The sequence below is a fragment of the Leucoraja erinacea genome, chromosome 13 (assembly GCF_028641065.1).
Source record: "Leucoraja erinacea ecotype New England chromosome 13, Leri_hhj_1, whole genome shotgun sequence".
Taxonomy (NCBI): domain Eukaryota; kingdom Metazoa; phylum Chordata; class Chondrichthyes; order Rajiformes; family Rajidae; genus Leucoraja; species Leucoraja erinaceus.
The window spans coordinates 32,618,484-32,634,476 of NC_073389.1; positions in this window are offsets into that span (position 1 = coordinate 32,618,484).

A 15,993-nucleotide genomic window follows, 5' to 3' on the forward strand; every position below is an offset into this window, starting at 1 on the left:
AGCATCCACGCCCCCACTCACCGGGTCCGCTCATGGCTCCGGGCCGGGGTTAAAACTATATGGGGTGTGGACAGAGCATCCGACGGACATAGAGCCGCCGGAGGTGAGGGTGGGAGGTGTGTGTGTGTGCCGTGTCTCGGGGGGGGGGGGGGGGGGGGGGAGGGGGGTTGGTGCTGGGACCGCCGCCTTGTCTCACCTATCACACAAACTGCACGGGAGAAACAAAACTACTTTTTTTCCCCAAAATCATCCTGCGGGCCAGTAGTTTGACAGCCCTGCTTTAAACCAATGCCCTCTAGTTCTTGAATCACATATCCCTGGAAAAAGACTGCATTCACCTTATTTTCCTCTCATGGTTTTTACTCGCCTCTAAAACAATTTTTGCTTTATTTTGAACTTCCAGTACCTGCAGATTTTTGAGGGTGAGAAATTTGTGATCAGCATTGAGAGCATGAGAATTTTGTGAAATGCGTGAGTCTCACGCTCAATGCGTGAGAGTTGGCAGCCCTGAAATCTATCATGTCCACTGATAAAAGTTGCTTTTATTTATGTAAATGTGTGTGAGCTGGAGTGCTGTAGCTTGCTTCCCCTGCATGCTACTACTATCCGACAGTGAACTGGAATGAAAGTGTTTCCTTCGATTGTATTGTTAAAAGGCACAGTCTGTGGGGACACTTGCCTTGGCAGGAACCCTCCCTCTCAGTCTGAGTCAGAAGGTCATAGCTCCCAGCCTCACAGCAGGAGACAGCACACAGTCTGGGCTGACAGTCCAGTGTTCAAATACACACTGTCTTTTGGATGAGGCACTGAGATATTGTCAAAGATCATCTGGGACTATTTCGAAAGAGAGTAAGGCAGTTATCCTTCAGTCAACCCTGCAGTGAAACACAACTTTGAAATGAACGTAGAACAAGAAAGAAAGGAGAAACATTTGCATTTATACAGTGCCTTTTACATCTCGTGGGGAATCGTACCATGCTTTAAAGAAGTATCTTTGAAATATTTCTGTTTATAGATGTTAAATATGTATCAGGCAGCTTCCTCACAGTGGCATGCCTCAGAATATTCTGATAGAAACCTGATCACCTGTTTTAGTGATGGTGAGTTGGTGGTAAATCTCGGGCCAGTACATGAGGATAATCTCTCTGCACAACACAGGATCAATGTTGAAATCTTATTGAAGTCTGAAGAAGGGTTTCGGCCCGAAACGTTGCCTATCTCATTCGCTCCATAGATGCTGCTGCACCCGCTGAGTTTCTCCAGCATTTTTGTGTACCTTTGAAATCTTCACCTCTGATAATGAATTTGATTGAGGTTTTTGAGGAAGTGATGAAGGTGATCGGTAAGGATGTGACAGTGGATGTTGTCTACATGGACTTTAGTAAGACATTTAACAAGAGCGCTCATTGACCTCACCCTCTCATAGATATTCCTTTTATCTTATCCATTCCTCCCCCTACATTCCTGACAACTAAAAGCTTACATTCTTTCTCATTCCAAGCTCTGACAAAAGGCCTCAGACCTGAAATGTTATCTCTGGTTTTCTCTCCACAGATATTGCCTGATGTTTCTGACTTTTTCTGGTTTTGTATCAGATTCCTAGCATTTGCAGATCTTTTGATATTACCAACGGGATTTTTCCCATCCACTAGATTTTGGGTTAACATTTCATCTGAAAGACCCCTTACACTGATACAAGGCATTGAAATAAATAGAGGTAACAGTAAGATACAGCCATTAGAGAACTAGAAAGTCCTGAAATTATTTAATCTGCCCACAGAGAAGATACTGAACCATTTCAGGACAATGGTAACATAGTCAAGAGATTTAACCACAGTCTTCAGTATCTACTTAACACTAAAAACGTGTTGTCGACTCTATGTGCTTGTTTAAATTTAGAAAGCTAAAAAATGTTGTCTCAAAGTATCAGAGATGCAAATGCAGTTATTTCTGTACTGTTGCTAATTGCTGTTTATTTAAGAAATAAAAATATTCATCTGTTACAGACTGCACAAATTAAAAAGCTGAACTAGCATTTGAAATTGAACAATTAACATTTAATTAGACATACAAAACTGTTGGTTTAAAGGAACCCCGGGGGAACTATCTTATTAGTTAATTCCAGCACTTTAAATTTTGTCACAGATTTACTAAAATTGCTTTTTGGATGCTAATGAAGTGCTAATCTAAAATGAATCTCCAGGGTTTGCAAAAAAGCAGCCTATACATAATGAGTTAGAGGAATCATAAAACCAGCGTCTGGACAGACTAAAATGACTTCGTATAGAGGCAATAATCATCGTAATTATTCCCTTTCTCCCAATCCTCATCGTCATTAAACCCTAAAGGATGGTGCTTTATTTCAGATTAGCCTCTGGCTCATACTGCAATTATTGCACTATTATTTGCGGATTAGGCTAATTTTTCTGATCTACAAGTAATATTCCATTTTGGTGTATCCCTGGAGGATATCATATCTGTCCCATTCCCAGATTCAGAGTTTTAGCATTGGTGTCTCGTTACAATGTCATCGTAACTTCACAAGCCCCCAATTGCTCATACGAGTGTTAAGGGGATGACCGGCACTCTTTTCTGTTATTTGCTTGATCCTTCTCTTGCCTTAGGGTGGTTTTCCAAGTAGATCTCATTCCCGTGGGCAGTTATCATGTACTGTTTATCAAACAGGAACACAAGGAAAGGATGTTTCAACTTCATTGTGTCAAAGGCCAATGGGGACAAAGTAATCAGATTGCCTTGTGTGTCACTGTGCCAGGGCTGTTGAAACAGGATATAGTCTAACCCCTGTGATTATCTCTGCAGCTGGGTCATTAAGACAACTTTGAATGTGCTTCTGGGGGGGGGGGGGGGGGGGGGGGGGGGTGGGGGGGGGAGTGTAGCTAATGTGAGCCTCCAGCAGCAAGTCAAAGACTGACATTGAACGAGGTTTGGGGCATCCACCTGGGACTGGGAAAAGTGAATGTTGATACAACAACCTCTGAGTAACTTCAGCTCTCAGCTTCCGAAGAGAGTATAAGGAGGTTTCACAGCATTTGGGTCACGACCCATGACCCGTACTGTTGCTACGCTACTCCAAGTGGATTACACGCGATGAACTGCAGGTAAGCACTTACCATTGTTTCCAACGTAGCGGGCCTGTTAAAACCCGCTGAAAATGTCAATTTTTGCGCTGCAAATAATTATGGAAATCGGGATAAGCGTGTGAGACATTTAGCCTACTTCAGAATTCCAAAAGTGAGGAGAAATGATGGTAGATAGAAGTGAGAGCTGAAGGGACAACAACGGCCAGAGTGCTTAGTGAACATTGGCCGTTTGCTCACTGCATTTGATCAACTAAGGCATTATTTGTGTTTTTCTTGATTTCTTTGGCATCTAAAAAGTTTCAGAAGTGATAAATCTGGCTGTACATTTTTTAAATCGCCCATGGTTCTCAAGTGGGTTTCTACATACAAAATGAAAACGCACCTGAAGAAAAATTTACAGCCAGATGGATCACTTCTGAGACTTTTTAGATACCAAAGGAATCAAGAAAAAACACAAATAATGCCTTACTGTTGAAGAAATGCAGTGAGCAAACGCGATCATTCCCAATATTTTCAATTACGATATCTGCACGGCCAATGTTTACCAAGCACTTTAGCTGCTGTTGTCCCTTCAGGTCTCGCTTCTCTATACCTTCATTTCGCTTCACTTTGGAATTCTAAAGTTGGGTACATGTCTCTCACACTTACCCCGACTTCCACAATTTTGTTCAGTGTAAAAATTCAACATTTTGGTGTTTTTTAACAGGTAGGAAGGTACGCGTTTCCTGCATTAATAACATATACCGGAAGTGACGGATGTCCTCCAGATGGATTGAGCGGCTCCGTGCGTCAAGCCCTATGACCCAGTGACCTTACGTGCAACCCTCCTATAGGAGACTAAGATCACAGCACAGCTGATAGAGCTGTTATCCTGGTAACCACGTGGGTTTCCTCCAGGTGCTCCAGTTTCCTTGCACATTCCAAAGTCGTGCGGATTGATTGGTAAATAGCCCCTGTAAATTTCCCCTACAGTGCTAGTGAGTGGCAACATTTGGGGAGAGTTGATGGTGATGTGAGGAGAATAAAAGGTAATCAGTGTAAACGGATACTTGATAGCCAGCATGGACTGGCGGGCTGAAGGGCCTGTTTCTGTGCTGGATGACTCTGTGCCAAAGAAATTATTGGAGGCTTCAAACACCAGGTGAAGTAAACAAGGAGACACAAAATGCTGGAGTAACTCAGTGGGTCAGGCAGCATCTCTGGAGAAAACCTATTCCTTTTCTCCAGAAATGCTGCCTGACCCCTTGAGTTATTCTAGCATTTTGTGCCTATCTTCAGTAGAACCCAGCATCTGCAGTTCCTTCCTACACAAGAAAAAGAGGCATACGTATGGAATGAAATGCAATGTCCAATAAAGAGTGGCAGTCAACGCACAAGCCCCCTTCTACCACTCTTATGGGGCTACAGAGTCCCCTCGTTGTACAGACATAAATGGCCAGCACTAACACTTGGCATTTCTTTGGATGCTGCTTGTTACGAGAAGAAATGGGCAGTTGTCATGTGAGTAGAAGGGGCATTTAACTGCTATTTGTACAATGTTGAATTTACAGCTTCTTTTTACACACAACCCCATTTTCTGTATCATTGAGTCATAAAGTTATACAACCTGACACAAACCCTTCAGCCTAACTCATCCATGTCGAGCAAATGACCTCTGTCTGAGCCAGTTCCTTCTGCCAGCGTTTCGCCTATATTCTTTAAAACCTTTCCTATTCACTTACCTATCCTAATGCATTTTAAACATTACAATTGTACTGGCCTTTACGACGTCTGTTCCATATACCCACGAGTGAAAATGTTACCCCTCAGGTCGCTTTTAATTCATTCCCCTCTCACTGTAAATCTACGCCCACTAGTCTTACTCTTTCTCCCCTTACCCTGGTAAAAAAAACTGTGACCATCCACCTTGTCCGCACCCCTCATGATTGCTCCAGTGAAAATAATACATCCTTATATCAGCTGCATCATGAGTTTCTCTTTGCCTTAATCTTCTCATCTCAAGTAGTGCCTTTTGCAACCACAGGATTCCCACTGCATGTTACAGACAGTCCGCAACTGTGTTTCTGGTGATGTAGGAATCATGGCAGGCTGGGCCTGCTTGGCGAAGACCACAGATTTGGGACTGACAGCAGCCTGATCATCTGTTTCCAACATGTTAATTGAAAAATAACTGTTCGCCAAGGCACCAGGGAGAGCTCGCTTCTCTTCTTCAAAAACATTTCAGCAACATCTTCCACCTTTCATCCGGGAGGCCCTGTCTCATTTGAAGGACTCTGAGAGTGCAGTGCACCAGATGGTCGGGGTAGATTTTGGCCTGGAGGGAGATCCATAACATTCTGACCCAGATGAGGATGCCACCACAAGGCATGGATGACAGATTGTGTTTTCTGTGTGTTTTACCTCATGCCAGGCAGTATCTTGGTGAACCGGCCACACAGTATCTGTATTCCCACAACAAGGTGCTGCACTCACTGGAAACTGAGACCGTACTTGTTTTTGTTCACGTAGATTACTTTCGTAAACGCATTCTACAACCTATTTCTAATTTCTAGATACTAAAGTCATGAACGTAGCTAAGGCTGCCCTCCTCCAACTGCAGCTGTGAAGATGATGAAAGCAAGTTCAGTGGACAGGGTACACAAGAGCATTGCAGGGAATCAGACAGGACTGATGGTTTAAGCTGCATTTATTCCAATGCGAGCGGCCTTATAGGTAAAGTAGGTCAACTCAGGGCATGGATAGGTAAGTACGACTGGGATGTTTTTGCGATTACGGAAACCTGATTAAGGGAGGGACAGTGTTTAAGAAGGAACTGCAGATGCTGGAAAATCGAAGGTACACAAAAATGCTGGAGAAACTCAGCGGGTGCAGCAGCATCTATGGAGCAAAGGAGATAGGCAACGCTTCGGGCCAAAACCCTTCTTCGGGGAGGGACAGAACTGGCAGCTTGATGTTTCAGGGTACAGGTGCCAGAGACAAGACAGAGGTGGGGGTGAAAGAGGAGGAGGTTTATTAATTGAGAATGTCACAGCAGTCGTTTGAGATGACATTACCAATGGTTCGTCAAGTGAAGCCATATGGGTGTGGCTGAGATATAAAAAGGGATGATCAACTTCTTGGGGGTGTACTTTAGGCCACCAAATAGTCAACGAGAATCAGGATGCAGTGAGTTTGCAAGAGTCAAGAGTCAAGAGAGTTTATTGTCATGTGTCCCTGACAGGACAATGAAATTCTTGCCTTGCTTCAGCACAACAGAACATAATAGGCATTGACTACAAAACAGATCAGTGTGTCTATATACCATTATATACGTAAATACACACATGAATAAATAAACTGATAAAGTGCAAATAACAGATAATGGGCTATTAATGTTCAGAGTTTTGTCCGAGCCAAGTTTGATAGCCTGATGGGAAGCAGCTATTCCTGAACCTGGTCATTGCAGTCTTCAGGCTCCTGTACCTTCTACCTGAAGGTAGCAGAGAGTTGAGTGTGTGGCCATGATGGTGTGGGTCCTTGACGATATTGCCAGCCTTTTTGAGACAGAGACTGCGATAGATCCCCTCGATGGAAGGGAGGTCAGAGTCGATGATGGTCTGGGCAGTGTTTAGTACTTTTTGTAGTCTTTTCCTCTCCAGGGCGCTCAAATTGCCGAACCAAGCCACGATGCAACCGGTCAGCATGCTCTCTACTGTGCACCTGTGGAAGTTAGAGAGAGTCCTCCTTGACAAACCGACTCTCCGTAATCTTTTCAGGAAGTAGAGGCGCTAACGTGCTTTCTTAATAATTGCATCAGTGTTCTCGGACAAGGAAAGATCTTCAGAGATGTGCACACCCAGGAATTTGGAGCTCTTGACCCTTTCAATCATCGACCCGTTGATATAGACAGGACTGTGGGTCCCCATCCTACTTCTTCCAAAGTTCACAATCAGTTCCTTGGTTTTGCTGGTGTTGAGGGCCAGGTTATTGTGCTGGCACCATTTGGTCAGTTGGACGATCTCTCTTCTATACTCTGACTCGTTCCCATCAGTGATACATCCCACAACAGTGGTGTCATCAGCGAACTTGATAATGGAGTTTGCACTATGACCGGCTGCGCAGTCATGAGTATAGAGTGAGTACAGCAGGGGGCTGAGCACACAGCCTTGAGGTGCTCCCGTGCTGATTGTTATCGAGTCTGACACATTTCCACCAATACGAACAGACTGTGGTCTGTGAATGAGGAAGTCGAGGATCCAATTGCAGAGGGATGCGCAGAGACCCAGTTCTGCGAGTTTGGTAACCAGCTTGGAGGGGATAATTGTATTAAATGCCGAGCTGTAATCAATGAATAACAGCCTGACATATGCGTTTTTGTTGTCCAAGTGGTCCAGAGCGGAGTGGAGGGCCAGCGAGATCGCATCCACCGTTGATCTGTTGTGGCAGTAAGCCAACTGCAGTGGGTCCAGGTTTTTGTCGAGGTAGGAGTAGGCAGGCAGCTGCAACACTAATAGGGTTGTCATAGTGGGAGATTTTAACTTTCTGAATATAGGCTGGAATTGCCTTAGTGCTAATGGCTTGGACAGGGCGGAGTTTATCAAAGCTTATTCAAGAAAATATCCTTAGGCAATATGTAGAGTGCCCTGCAAGGGAGAGGACAAAGCGTGACCTACTCTTAGGAAATTGGGACCGGCATTGACTGAAGTGTCGGTGAGTGAACCTTTTGGGACGAGCGGCCACAGTACTATTAGCTTTAAAATAGTTATGGATAAAGCCAGGGCAGGTTCACAATCTAAAGTTTTGAATCGGGGCAAGGCCAACCTTGATGGTATTAGACAAGAATTTGTTAGTTGAGTGGGGTAGGATGATCACAGACAAAGGGACGTCTGAGAAGTGGGATGCTTTTAAAAATGTGATGGGAGAGTTCAAGGCATGCATATTCCTCCTGTTAGAGCGAAGGCCAAGGCAGCTGGGAGTAAAGAACCCTGGATGACAAGGGAAATTGAGGCTGGTCAGGAAGAAGAAGGAGGAATGGGTCATAGGCAGCTGAGATCAAGTGTATCCCTGGATGGGTTAATTGGACTGAGGAGCATACTTAAGAAGGAAATCAGGATAGCAAAGGGGCTGAAGATAGCTCTGGAAGATAAAATTAAGGAGAATCAAAGAGACTTTATGTACATTTATGGAAAGAGGGTAACTAGACCAAGAATAGGGTCCCTCAGAAACCAAACCGGTCATCTATGCGTGAGGTTGTAGGAGATGGGCAAGGTCCTCACTCAGTATTTTTTTCCTGCTTTTACCCTGGAGAAAAACATGAATCCTCGGGAACTTGGGACAGTTAATAGGGATGTCTTGAGGATAGTCTGTATTACATTCAAGGAAGTACCAGACATTCAAAGGCATATGAAAGTGGATAAATCTCCCGGGTCTGATCAGATATATCTGAGGACACTGTGGGAAGCTTGAGAAAAAATTGTGGGAGCTCTGGCTGAGATATGTGAACTATTGTTAGACAAGGGTGACTGGAAGGTGGCTAATATTCGGCCTCTATTTAAGAAGGACTGCAAAGAAAAGCCTGGAAACTATAGACCAATGGGCTTAACATCTGTGGTAGGTAAGTAAATGGAGAGGATCCCAAGGGATAAGATATATATGCATTTGGATAGAAAGGAACTGATTAGGAATAATCAGCATGGTTTTGTACGTCGGCGAATGAATTTGTGTCGTATGAATTTGATTTTTTTGAAGAGGTAAAAGGTTGACAAGGACAAGGCCGTAGATGTTGTCTATATACTCTATGTATACTTCCAACAGATGACAAATTCCCAGATTTTGAACAGTGGGGATGAAAGAATTAGGCTACATTTTTGGTCAATATTGTATGTGACATGAAGAGAAATGTATAGCTGAAGGCACTGCCATGTGCACTTCAAAGTAGCTCTAGTATACCTTAACTGTTATCTTGTGGACCTATTGTCTTGGCTCTTATCTTGTGGACCTCTCATTTCCCAGTTAGTGTGTTCCAGTACCCTTGTCTGTCTGGGTGCTGTTTTGTGCCAATTTCAACCTCCAAATCCCTCTATTCTTTCACATCCAACACCTCAACCATCTACGCAATAGAAGCAGAAAATGCTGGAAACACTCCTCAGCAGATCAGGCAGCATCTGTGGGATGAGAAATAAAGCTAGCATTTCATGTCACAGACGCTTTGTCAGTTAACTCGGTTTTCCTATCCTTATGCTGCTGACCTGCTGAACAAGACGTCACCTCATGTTCTCGGGCGGCTTCTAGACCCACTGACTTACTCCAGCACTTTGGTCTGTTTCCTGTTTCCACACTGGACATAGAGTATTACTCTATCACGGTATCACTCTATGACAAGAGTCTTTATATTGTAACCTGTTGGTTGTAAATTTCATCAAAGTCTCTTTTTAATCTGAGTGTTGACTTTCACATGGTGCTTCAGAGGCAGAACACCATGTGAAATCCAGGGGTAAATCATTCCTTCCACTATTAGGTTTTAGGTTTAGGCTTAGATTTATTATCATCACAAGTATCGACATACAGTGATAAGCTTTGTTTTGCATGCTATCCAAACAGATCGGATATACCATGTCTAGATACAAATCAAATTAAACAAATGGGAAGATGCAAAGTGCAGAATATACTCAGCATTGTAGTGCATTGCAGCACATCTGTTCAACAGACAAAGTCCAATGTCCTCAATGGGGTAGAGGTGAATTGGACAGTACCCTAGCTTATGCAAGGACCATTCAGAACCCTGATAACACAGGAAGAAGCTGTTCCTCAGGCTGGTGACGTGCACTTTCAAGTTTCTGTATCTTCTGGTGCACTGGAGCAGGGAAAATGTCCAGGGCAGGACAAGTTTTTGATTATGTTGGCTGCTTTTCTGAGGCAGCATGAAGTGTAGATGGTAGGTAGTCTGGTCTGTGTGATGGACTGGGCTGCATCTACAACTGCTGCAATTTCCTGCGGTCTTGGACTGAGCCCAAACCAAGCTGTGATGCAACCCATCAGTGTGCATTCTATGGTGCATCTGTAGAAGTTTGTAAGAGTCATTGGAGACATGCAGAATTACCTCATTCTCTTCAGTAAGTTGGTGTGCCTTCTTGGTTGTCGCATCAAGGAGGTTAGACCATGGCAGATTGTTGGTAATATTAACGCCAAGGATCTTGAAGCTCTCAACCACATCCACTTCCACACCATTGATGCTGATTGAACTTCGACTCCCTTCCTGAAGTCAATAACCAGCTCCTTCATCTTGATGACATTGAGGGAGAGGTTGTTGTCCTGACACCATATCATTCAGTTCTCTATCTCCTTCCTGTAATTTGTCTCATCATTGTTCATGATTCGGCCCACCAAAGCGATGTCATCTGAAAACATGTAGATGGAATTAGGACCGAATTTGGCTGTATAGTCGTGAGTGTATAACAAGTATAGTAGGGGGATTGAGAATGCATTCTTGTGGGGCATTGGTGTTGAGAATTATTGTAGAGGAGGTGTTGTTCCCTCATTGATTGAGGTCTGTGGGTCAGAAGATTGAAGATCTGGTGGCAGAGGGGGGAGCTGATTCATTGTTCCATGATTTTGGAGATGAGTTTTAATGGTATTACAGTGTGGAAGGCAGTGTTATAGTCGATAAATAAGAGACTAACATGGGAGTCCTCATTGCCTAGGTGTTCTAGAGATGGATTTAGGGTCAGGGTGATGGCATCTGCTGTGGACCTGTTACAACGGTAAGCAAACTGCAGCAGATTAAGGCTGACTGGGAGGTTGGAATGAATATGCACCATCAATGGTCTATGGAAGCTCTTTGTGATGGTAGACGTGCCACTGGACAGTAGTCATTAAGGCTCGCAACCTTACGTTTCTTTGGCACTGGGATGATAGTGGTCTTTTTGAAACAGGTGGGGACAAAATGGAGCAGTGAGAAGTTAAGGATGTCTGCGAATACCTCTGCCAGTTGATCTGCACATATCCTGAGGACACAGCCAGGGACTCCATCCCGACCAGTTGCTTTTCACGGATTCACTCTCAGGAAGGCTAATCTCACATCTGCCTCAGTAGTTTCTCAGGCACAGGTGCATCCGAGATTAGCAGGGCAATGGCATTCTACCACTGACCATCTGTTCAAAACGGGCATAGCCAGGCGATCGGGTTTATTAAAGTGAGGGGACACTAAAATGCTGGAGAAATTCAGCGGGTGCAGCAGCATCTATGGAGCGAAGGAAATAGGCAACGTTTCAGGCCGAAACCCTTCTTCAGACTGATGAGGGGTGGGGGTGGGGGGGGGGCGGGGAGAAGGAAAAAGGAGGAGGAGGAGCCCGAGGGTTGAGGGAGAGCTAGGAAAGGGAGGAGACAGCAAGGGCTAACAGAATTGTGAGAATTCAATGTTCATGCCACCAGGATGCAGACTCCCCAAGCGGAATATGAGGTGCTGTTCCTCCAATTTCTGGTGTTGCTCACTCTGGCCGTGGAGGAGGCCCAGGACAGAGAGGTCGGATACGGAATGGGAGGGGGAGTTGAAGTGCTGTGCCACCGGGAGGTCAGGTTGGTTAATGCGGACCGAGCGGAGGTGTTCGGCGAAACGATCGCCAAGCCTATGCTTGGTCTCACCAATGTAGATCAGCTGACATCTAGAGCAGCGGATGCAATAGATGAGGTTGGAGGAGATGCAGGTGAACCTCTGTCGCACCTGGAACAACTGCTTGGGTCCTTGAATGGAGTCGAGGGGGGGGAGGTAAAGCGACAAGTGTAGCATCTCTTGCGGTTGCAAGGGTAAGTGCCTGGGGAAGGGGTGGAGCGGGAGGAAAGGGAAGAATTGACAAGGGAGGGAGCGGTCTTTGCGGAAGGCAGACGGGGGGGAGATGGGAAGATGTGTGGTGGGGTCACGTTGGAGGTGGCGAAACTGACGGAGGACTATTTGTTGTATGTGACGGCTAGTGGGGTCTGGGAATGCGATTTTGATGGTTGTATAGCTGTGGGTGTGTCTCTTGTCGGGCAGGAGACGTGATGAAAGTATTTTGGCAGCACGTTCTTGAGGTTGGCCTGATTGAAATCCATGGCTATTATGAACAAGGCCGTGGGATACTTTGTTTCAAAGCCACTGGTGACGATGTGTTGTTCCACAAGTGCAAGTTTAGCATCAGCCTGGGGTGAGATGTAAACTGCTGTCAGGATAGCCAAAGAAATCCCGCAGCATTAGTAAGGATGACAGAAGGATATAGGATGGACACCTCCCTGTCTTCTCTCATGTCACTTGACAGATGAAGCACTTTCTCTGTCTCTCCCACTAATTTGTAACCACAACATCTTTGCACTGAATCCCAGCGTAGTTACTCAACCAGCTGAGACCTATTAACTGCTTCCAAAAAAGAGTAATAATAGACAAATCAAAAAGTTGTTCTGTGTCATTATGAAATGCAGTTGTTGTATTTGCAGAACAACTGCAGAATTGCAGTTTAATTTTAATAAAAATCCTGAAAGTTTGTGATTCTTCCATCTGAAGCTTCCTAATATCTCAGAGGATTTGCCAAACAATACTTTGTGTGAGTCACTCAATTGCAAGTGAATTATTCAGCTTATTTTGTCTCCACAAGAGAAGACTGATTCTTGAGCTGAATGTGGAATCATGCTCTGAGGCTGGATATGTTTTATTCTAAGTACTCAGCAAGAGTGAGGGACCTCTGCGGGTTCCTGCTCAACATCAATTTATTGCAAGCACATTCAACACATTCAGAACCATAGGAATGAAGGGAGAGATGTAGGTCATTCAGCCCAACAAAGCTGTGCTGGAAATTTAAAAGCACAGAATGGGGCAAAAACCAATAGGCCCCTTCAGTGTCAAAGATCAATCCAGTTAGTCCCGTCACTCTCCTCTACCTATCTCTGTAAGCTATTTCTCACATCTGTCTTTCTCTCGTTCTGCTTTGAAGCAATACGGCTATTTAGTTAGATTGTGGTTGATCTGCATCTTATCTTTTTGCTAAACAAAACTGGAGGCTCTCTATATAAGAGAATCAGCAATGAATCCAGTGGGGAAATGAGAAGAAACACCTTTATCCAAAGGGTGCACAGAATATGGAACTCTTTCTCGCAGACAGTGGTTGAAGTGAATAATAGTTGCATTTAGTGTGAGACTGGTTAAGGAAATGGGGAAAGAGGGAACAGCGGATCACACTGATAGATTTAGATGGGGAAAGGTGGGGAGGAGGCTTGAATGGAGAATAAACCTGGCATAGGCAAGTTGGGCCAAATGGCCATCTCTGTGCTACATATACCCTATAATCTTGTGCAACAAACAACAGCCAATCTCAGAGGGGTAATAATAAAGTTGGGGTGAAAACCAATAAAATTCAGTTTGTTAGTGTTTAGGTCCAACTGCTCGTCGGGGAAGAGTTTCAGTTTTCCATTATTCTTTGTGTAGAAATACTTTTTGATTTCACCCTTAGAGCGGTTTGTGTCTATTTTTATACAGGGTTACAGGGGTTGGAATGTGAAGCAGCAGCACTAACCACTGCAGCAAAACAGTGCTCTTTTATAACCATTGCAAATACTTGTACATTCCTGGCGCAACAATGAATGATATCCCTGAACATTGGTGGCTGTGCCTTTAGCCAGCTGCGTCCTGTTTCCAGAATTCCTTCCCTAAATTACTTAACCTTCCCAGCCTCCCTCTCCATTTAAGTTACAATTAAAACCCACATCTTTGACCAAATGTTTGGTCACCTGCCCCACTACAACATCTCTTTGTGTTACTTGAAAAAAAACCCATTTTGATTCAAGTTACCATCGCTGACGAGAAAGAAATACCGTCCGAACAGGTCCACGGACGATGCGGTCTCCCAGGTCTTGCACACCGCTCTCTCCCATCTGGACAGCCAGAAGGGGAGCTACGTGAGGATGCTGTTCATAGACTACAGTTCAGCCTTCAACACGATAGTCCCCACCAGACTGGCCGGGAAGCTACTGGAATTGGGGCTCAACACCTCCCTGTGTGCCTGGGTCCTGGACTTTCTCACCGCCAGGCCCCAGGTAGTCAAGATGGGAGGGAATACATCGAAGTCCCTCACCCTGAGCACAGGATCGCCCCAGGGTTGCGTCCTCAGCCCCCTATTGTACTCCCTGTACACACATGACTGTGTGGCTAGGTTCAGCTCCAATACAATAATTAAGTTTGCTGATGACACTGTGGTGGTGGGCCTGATCTCAGACAATGATGAGAGGGCCTACCGGGAGGAGGTGGCTGATCTAGCACTCTGGTGCCAGGAGAACAGCCTCCTCTTGAACATCAAAAAAACGAAGGAGCTGATCATGGACTTTAGGAGGGCACATCATCCGAGGACGTACACTCCATTGAGTATAAATGGGGATCCTGTGGATAGGGTGAACTGTTTTAAATATCTGGGAGTCCATGAGGATATGACATGGTCATCACACGCCTCAGCACTGGTGAGTAAGGCAAGGCAGCGCCTTTACCACCTCAGGCAATTGAGGAAATTCAGAGTGTCTCCGAGGATCCTCCAGTGCTTCTACGCAGCGGCGGTGGAAAGCATCTTGTCCGGGAACATTACCATCTGGTTCGGGAATTGCTCTGCCAAGGACAAGAAGGCTCTGCAGAGAGTAGTGCGTTCGGCCGAACGCACTATGGGAACTTCACTCACCCCCTGCAGGAACTATACAACAGGAGGTGCAACTCCAGAGCAAACAAAATCATGAGAGACCTCTTCCACCCCTGCAACAGACTGTTCCAGCCGCTACGGTCAGGCAAACGCCTCCGTTGCCATGCAGCGAGAACGGAGAGTTTGAGAAGGAGTTTCTTCCCAGAGGCAATTCGGACTGTAAACGCCTTTCTCACCAGGGACTAACTGTACAGAACGTTTTTGCTTCTATTATTTATTATGTAAAATAATATGTGTGTTATGATTGGGTTTATAATTTGTTTGGTTGTTTTGTTGTTCCGCGAGCATTGCCACTTTCATTTCACTGCACATCTCGTATGTGTATGTGAGAAATAAACTTGACTTGACTTGACTTGACTTGAAATGAGAAATCATAAGTGGAATAAAATCCCACTGTCTATTTTCAACAATTTTTATTTTCATTTATCTACTATATTAACCCGTTTGGACAGTAAGTTTGGTAAATCTGTAACACGAGAGAACATTTCCCTGTCGCTTTATGTCCTTGTTGCTTTACCTCCCCCCTCGACTCCATTCAAGGACCCAAGCAGTTGTTCCAGGTGCGACAGAGGTTCAACTGCATCTCCTCCAACCTCATCTACTGCATCCGCTGCTCTAGATGTCAACTGATCTACATCGGTGAAACCAAGTGTAGGCTTGGCGATCGTTTCGCCGAACACCTCCGCTCGGTCCGCATTAACCAACCTGATCTCCCGGTGGCTCAGCACTTCAACTCCCCCCCCCATTCCGAATCCGACCTCTCTGTCCTGGGCCTCCTCCATGGCCAGAGTGAGCACCACCGGAAACTGGAGGAACAGCACCTAATACTCCGCTTGGGCAGTCTGCACCCTAGCGGCATAACCATTGAATTCTCCAATTTCCTGTAACCCTTGCTGTCTCCTCCCTTTCTCAGCTCTTCCTCAGCCCTCGGGCTCCTGCTCTTCCTTTTTCCTTTCTTCTCCCCCCCCCCCCTACATCAGTCTGAAGAAGGGTTTTGCCCTAAATGTTGCCTATTTCCTTCGCTCAATAGATGCTGCCGCACCCGCTGAATTTCTCCAGCACTTTTGTCTACCTTTGATTTTCCAGCATCTGCAGTTCCTTCCTAAACATTTCCCACTGATCTGCAAGTTTCTTTGCGTCTCATCCTCAGGATTCCTTGTCTAAAGCATCTCTACTTTAAACAATGTAGAAGCTGATTTTCCTCTCTA